This window comes from Phocoena phocoena, chromosome 2 (assembly GCF_963924675.1).
Source record: "Phocoena phocoena chromosome 2, mPhoPho1.1, whole genome shotgun sequence".
Classification (NCBI taxonomy): Eukaryota; Metazoa; Chordata; class Mammalia; order Artiodactyla; family Phocoenidae; genus Phocoena; species Phocoena phocoena.
Genome location: NC_089220.1, coordinates 27530121 through 27537655, shown reverse-complemented (window position 1 = coordinate 27537655; position 7535 = coordinate 27530121). Strand labels below are relative to the sequence as shown.

The following is a 7535-nucleotide window of genomic DNA, read 5'->3' as shown; positions in this document are numbered from 1 at the left end:
CTAATGTAGAAGGAAGGATAGAAATATAAAATCATTTACAATCACCATTGTAATAACTGATTTGGGCAAGAATCATCAGTGGATGTCAGAACCATTGGTAAAAAGCTGTAGGGAACAAGATACTTTCAGAACCTCAAAGTATTATCCCATAGATTACTATACATACCTTTACAATAGAGAAATTTGGCAAACACTTCCTTACCCAAGTGATCAAACTTGATGTCACTACTGATGGGACAAACTGACATAATGTACGTCATGGTGTGGGGTATATAAGGATACATTAACTATGTAGTATTTTTGTCCCCCCAAATTAAAAAAAAACTAAATCTAATTATGAGGAAACTGAAATCCAAAGATTAGGGACATTCTGCAAAACAGTCGGTTTGGAGTCTTAAAAAATGTCAATGTCATGAAAGAAAAAAAAAGGCTACAGAACTGTTTTTATATTAAAGGACACTAGGCATGAAAACTAAATGCAATGTGTGATCCTTGATTGTACCCTGAATTAAAAAAATAGGAAACTGTAGAGTTCTCAGAGCTCCTGGTACGATCGTCTTCCCTTGGGTGGATTCTTGGCTTTTCTCCCAGCATGGCCCCCAAACACGTCTTCACTTCCACCCCAAGCAAAGAAACCAAAGAAACCGAGACTGACTCCTGCCTCCAGGCCAGAGGAAACGTCTGCTTCTCCGAACTTGACCAACGAAGAAAAAGAACAGCTAGAAGCAATTGAACATATTGATGAAGTACAAAATGAAACAGACAGACTTAACGAACAAGCCAGTGAGGAGATGTTGAAAGTAGAACAGAAATAGAACAAACTCCGCCAACCATTTTTTCAGAAGAGGTCGGAATTGATGGCCAAAATCCCAAATTTTGGGGTAACATTTGTTAACCATCCACAAGTGTCTGCACTGCTTGGGGAGGAGGATGAAGAGGCACTGCATTATTTGACAAGAGTGAAGTGACAGAATTTGAAGATACTAACTCAGGTTACAGAATAGATTTTTATTTTGATGAAAACCCTGACTTCGAAAATAAAGTTCTCTCCAAAGAACTTCATCTGAATGAGAGTGGTGATCCATCTTCAAAGTCCACTCAAATGGAAATCCAGAAAGGATTTGACAAAATGTTCAAATCAAACGTAGAATAAAGCCAGCAGGAAGAGACAGCATGAGGAACCAGAAAGCTGCTTCACCTGGTTTACTGATCATTCTGATGCAGGTGCAGATGAGTTAGGAGAGGTCATCAAAGATGATATTTGGCCAAATCCATTACAGTACTACTTGGTTCTGGACGTGGATGATGAGGAAGGGGAAGGAGAAGAAGATGATGATGAAGAGGAAGAAGGATTGGAAGATACTGATGAAGAAGGGGGTGCGGATGAAGGTGAAGAAGATGAAGATGATGATGAGGGAGAGGGAGGAGAGAAAGATGGAGAAGATGACTAATGGAACACTGATGGATTCCAACCTTCCTTTTTTAATTTTCTGCAGTCTCTGGGAGCAAGTTGCAGTCTTTTTCTTTTCTCCTCCTCTTGTGTTCAGGCACCCTGTTTTTGAGGTCTCTTTTCTCCTTTATACCATGGCTCACAACTTATTTTGGGGGAAAATACCTTGAGCAGAATTCAGTGGGAAAAGAATCTCTACCCCTTTCTGTTCCAAATTCATTTTTATCCTTTCCTGTCTCAACAAAAACTTTATAGAATCAACACCACCATTCTCTGTGGGAAAAAAGAAAAACCTTCTGCTCCCTTAGCTCTGCTGGAAGCTGGAGGGTGCTAGGCCCCTGTGTAGTAATACATAGAATTCTAGCTTTTTCCCTCCTTTCTCTGTATATTGGGCTCAGAGATTACACTGTGTCTCTATGTGAGTATGGACAGTTAGCGTTTACCAACATGTATCTGTCTACTTTCTCTTGTTTAAAAAAAGAAAAAAAACCTTTAAAAAATGGGGTTATAGAAGGTCAGCAAAGGGTGGGTTTGAGATGTTTGGGTGGGTTAAGTGGGCATTTTGACAACATGGCTTCTCCTTTGGCATGTTTAATTGTGATGTTTAACGGACATCCTTGCAATTTAAGATGACACTTTTAAAATAAAATTATCTCCTAATGATGACTTGAGCCCTACCACTCGATGGGAGAATCAGCAGAACCTGTAGGATCTTATTTGCAATTGACATTCTCTATTGTAATTTTGTTCCTGTTTAGTTTTAAATTTTTCTTTTTGTTTCACTGGAAAGGAAAGATGATGTTCAGTTTTAAACGTTAAAAGTGTACGAGTTACTTTGTTACAATAAAACTAAATGTGTATACACACACCAAAAAAAAGAAACTGTAAAGGATATTATTGGGACAATTGAGGAAATTTAAATAATGGGCCGATTGTAATTGTATTTATGTTAAGTTTCCTTAGAGTGAATAGTATATAGTAGTTGCATGTAAGGATAGCTTTGTTCCTAGGAAATACCCGCTGAATGTTTAGGTGTGAAGGGTCACAATAGCTTCAAGTAACTGTTTAATGGATTGGGGAAAAACAGATAGATAGATAGATAGAAGAGGGAGGGAGAGAGAGAATGTAGCAAAACATCAACAAATGATATGCCTAAATGAAGTGTATAGGGTGTTTATTTACTTAGTTTTTTTTTGGCTGCATCCTGCAACTTGCAGTTTCCCTGACCAGGGATTGAACCTGTGCACTCTGCATTGGCAGGCGGATTCTTTTTTTTTTTTTTTTCGATATCAATGACTAAACTTTAATGAAATAACATTTACGCTTCACCAGCATTATTTCTAGGTCAATTCAGTGGTGATTCAACAAAATGAACAGCTCATTTAAAAGGATGCATAGTATTACTATAGAGGAAAGAAGTACGTAGTATTGAAGAACATTCACTTTTTAATCACATGAATACAAACCTTACCACGTGTGAGTTTGGTAATGTCCACTATGTCCCTACTCTCTCTGATAGAAATCTCTCAAATATAAAATGTGAAGAGTCCCTACTTCCCTGTGTCATTATAAAGACAAAATAAGATCACATCTGCAAAGCCCTTGACAAAATTGGACATGTTATGAAAACTCAATAAATGGAAACTCTTAATTATTGTAGACTCTTCTATTTCTTCTATTGTTAGATTTTAGATTATTTCCTATTTTTTCTAGAAATAACGGTGAACTATACATCTATTTTCATAAGTGTTTGCTTATATTTTACAGTATATTTACAGGCTCAAGTTCCTGAAGTCACAATACATATTTTTAAAACTCAGACATAGGTTAATAAATTGCATTCTAGATAAATTATATTAATTTATACTTTTACCACCAGGGTGTGAGAAGGCCTATCTCAATAATCCTTTACAAGTGGATTTTTCTTTTTTACATCTTTATTGGAGTATAATTGCTTTAGAATGGTGTGTTTGTTTCTGCTTTATAACAAAGTGAATCAGTTATACATATACATTTACGTATACATATACATATACATGTTCCCATATCTCTTCCCTCTTGCGTCTCCCTCCCTCCCACCCTCCCTATCCCACCCTTCTAGGTGGTCACAAAGCACCGAGCTGATCTCCCTGTGCTATGCGGCTGCTTCCCACTAGTTATCTATTTTGCGTTTGGTAGTGTATATATGTCCATGCCACTCTCTCGCTTTGTCACAGTTTACCCTTCCCCCTCCCCATATCCTCAAGTCCATTCTCTAGTAGGTCTGTGTCGTTATTCCTGTCTTACCCCTAGGTTCTTCATGACATTTTTTCTTTTTTCTTAAATTCCATATATATGTGTTAGCATACAGTATTTGTCTTTCTCTTTCTGACTTACTTCACTCTGTATGACAGACTCTGGGTTCATCCACCTCATTACAAATAGCTCACTTTCGTTTCTTTTTATGGCTGAGTAATATTCCATTGTATATATGTGCCACATCTTCTTTATCCATTCATCCAATGATGGACACTTAGGTTGTTTCCATCTCCGGGCTATTGTAAATAGAGCTGCAATGAACATTTTGGTACATGACTCTTTTGGAATTATGGTTTTCTCAGGGTATATGCCCAGTAGTGGGATTGCTGGGTCATATGGTAGTTCTATTTTTAGTTTTTTAAGGAACCTCCATACTGTTCTCCATAGTGGCTGTACCAATTCACATTCCCACCAGCAGTGCAAGAGTGTTCCCTTTTCTCCACATCCTCTCCAGCATTTATTGTTTCTAGATTTTTTGATGGTGGCCATTCTGACTGGTGTGAGATGATATCTCATTGTAGTTTTGATTTGCATTTCTCTAATGATTAATGATGTTGAGCATTCTTTCATGTGTTTGTTGGCAGTCTGTATATCTTCTTCGGAGAAATGTCTATTTAGGTCTTCTGCCCAATTTTGGATTGGGCTGTTTGTTACTTTGTTATTGAGCTGCATGAGATGCTTATAAATTTTGGAGATTAATCCTTTGTCAGTTGCTTCATTTGCAAATATTTTCTCCCATTCTGAGGGTTGTCTTTTGGTCTTGTTTATGGTTTCCTTTGCTGTGCAAAAGCTTTGAAGTTTCATTAGGTCCCATTTGTTTATTTTTATTTCCATTTCTCTAGGAGGTGGGTCAAAAAGGATCCTGCTGTGATTTATGTCATAGAGTGTTCTGGCAGGCGGATTCTTTTAACCACTCTGCCACCAGGGAAGTCCCTCGACTACTGTTAATTGAGTCAAGGGTAGGGCATCTTACCCACAAACATCTTATCTATAGATTGGCAGGGGGTTCATGAGATGGACTGTCTTTAGGAAATTGATCCTCTCTTTGGGGAATTTAGATCTCAAGACATGAAGAGTTGAACAGCTATAGCAAGATTAGAAATCATACATACGGGCTTCCCTGGTGGCTCAGTGGTTGAGAGTCCACCTGCCGATGCAGGGAACATGGGTTCGTGCCCCGGTCCTGGAAGATCCCACATGCCGCGGAGCGGCTGGGCCCATGAGCCACGGCCACTGAGCCTGCACATCCGGAGCCTGTGCTCCGCAACGGGAGAGGCCGCAACAGTGAGAGGCCCGTGTACCGCAAAAAAAAAAAAAAAAAAAAAGAAAAGAAATCATACATAAAGAAAAGCAGGGGTGCACCTGAAACAAGAGTACCAAGATGGCAGAGTCCTGGGATAAGAACTGATCAAAAACTTACTAATGCTGAGGGAGTGACAGCCAGGTCTACACTGGGTCCTAAGGGCCACCCAGTTCCTGAGCTACGTTCCACTCTCTGTGAGACCTACATATTCAGCCCTTCTTGTAGTGACAAGTAGGGTTCCTGAACTTCCATGGGGCCCAACTGTGTGTCTGAGGTTCCTGTTTCTCTATGTATCCTTAAAATGTACCTCCAGGTTTCAGTTAGGGTGGTTCCAGTTCAAGTAGCGGGAATCCTAACTCAGTCTACCTTAAACAGTAAGGAAATACATCTCAAATAACAGGAGTTTCAAAGGTAGTGAACTCTATAAACAGCACTATCAGGGCTGAAGCTCCATATCTCTCAGTTCTGACCTTCCCCCTCTGTTGGCTTTGTCATCAAAGCCCCCAGTTGGCTGTAAACAGCAGTTGGAACGACATGTTCCTTGTTCATATACAGGTTAGGGTACGACAACGGGTTAGGGTTAGGGTACGTGTTAGGGTACAGGTTAGTGTTAGTGTACGGGTTAGGATTAGGGTACGGGTTAGTGTAAGGGTTAGGGTTAGGGAATGGGTACGGTTTAGGGTATGACAACGGGTTAGGGTTAGGGTACAGGTTAGGATTAGGGTATGGGTTAGTGTAAGGGTTAGGTTTAGGGGTTAGGGTTAGGGAACCGGTACGGTTTAGGGTACAGGTTAGGGTACGACAACGGGTTAGGGTTAGGTTATGTGTTAGAGTACGGGTTAGTGTTTGTGTACGGGTTAGGTTTAGGGTACGGGTTAGGGTAAGGTTTGGGGTTAGGGTTAGGGTACGGTTAGGGTTAGTGTACGGGTTAGGGTTAGGGTACGGGTTAGGGTTAGGGTTAGGGAACGGGTACGATTTAGGGTACAGGTTAGGTTACGACAACGGGTTAGGGTTAGGGTACGTGTTAGGGTACGGGTTAGTGTTAGTGTACGGGTTAGAGAGAAATAGGGTCTCTTCCCCAAACCATGTAATAAAAATCCTGCTTGTCAGCATGATTGTGCCAACTTTGGACAGATGCCAATCTTTGAATGGCCTAAGAAATGCCACATGCAAGGAATTCCCTGGCGGTCCAGTGGTTAGGACTCTGCGCTCTCATAGCGGAGGGCCCAGGGTTCAATCCCTGGTTGGGGAACTAAAATCCCACAAGCTGCGCAGCAGGGCCAAAAAACCAAGCCAAAACAAAACAAAATAAAAAAGAAATGCCACAGGCTGATTAGGTTAAGCCAGAATCTCTGAACCAATAAAAGGCAAGGGAATGGTACGGGCATGACTGACTTTAACTGCAGCGACCTACTCTTGGAGCTGAAGATAGTCGTCTTTTTCTCAGTGACATGGGATATGTAAGGGGAGATGTCGACTCCTGAACAAAACTGGGATTTTATCAAGAAGGAAGAAAGAAGGAAATGGATGTCCTGAAGGCAGACAATAGTATTCACTACACCTCATTCTCAAACAAACCTGTTGTTTGAGGTGGAACTATACAAGTTGGAACTGTTTCAGCCTAGAGAGAGTTTCTGAACATTAGTTTTTCGAAGTTTTCCTCAAGTAACCCACTTTAATGTTTCTTAATTCTCCTTTAATTTTCCCACGTAAAAATATGTAATACTTCATACATTCAAAAGCATACATTTATATTAAGTATATATGATATGTGTATTTAAATGTATACCTTTGTATGAAATACTGTATAACATATACAGATACTATAAAATATTACATACGTAGAGTATATTTAAGGGATAAAGAATATTACTAAGATGAACACCCTTGTACATATAACCTAATTTAAGAAAAGGAATATTACCCATAACTTTGACACTTTCTATATAATCCTCTCTGATTACATTCCCCCCTTCTCTCACCTCCACCCCACCTCTTAGGTAACCACTCTCCTGGATTTTGTAATTGTCATCCTTTTGGTTTACTTTATAGTTTTACCCGTTACTTGTATACCTTAACAATATGTTTGTAATGTGTATGCTTTTGAATTGCCTATAAATGAAAACATGCTGTATATAGTAATTTTTGTGGTAGAATATACATAACATAAAATTCACCATGCTAACGATTTTCAAGTGTACAGTTCAGTGGCATTAAGTACATTCACACTGTTGTACAACCATCACCACCGTCCAACTCCAAATTTTTTTGTTTTCTAAAACTGAAACTGTACCCATTAAAGAAAAACTTCCAGTTCTTCCCTTCCCCCAACCCCTATCAATCCTGATTCTATTTTTTGTCTTCATGAATTCGACTACTCTAGTTACCTCATATAAGTGGAATCATATAGTATTTGTCCTTTTGTGACTGGCTTATTTCACTTAGCATAATGTTCAAGATTAATTCATGTTGTAACATGTATCA

General features: G+C 39.4%; 1 pseudogene; it reads left to right on the top strand.

Moving 5' to 3' along the window:
* The first annotated feature begins 258 nt into the window (after positions 1-258).
* LOC136118351 (protein SET-like) lies at positions 259-1451 on the top strand (annotated as a pseudogene).
* The last annotated feature ends 6084 nt before the right edge of the window (positions 1452-7535 follow it).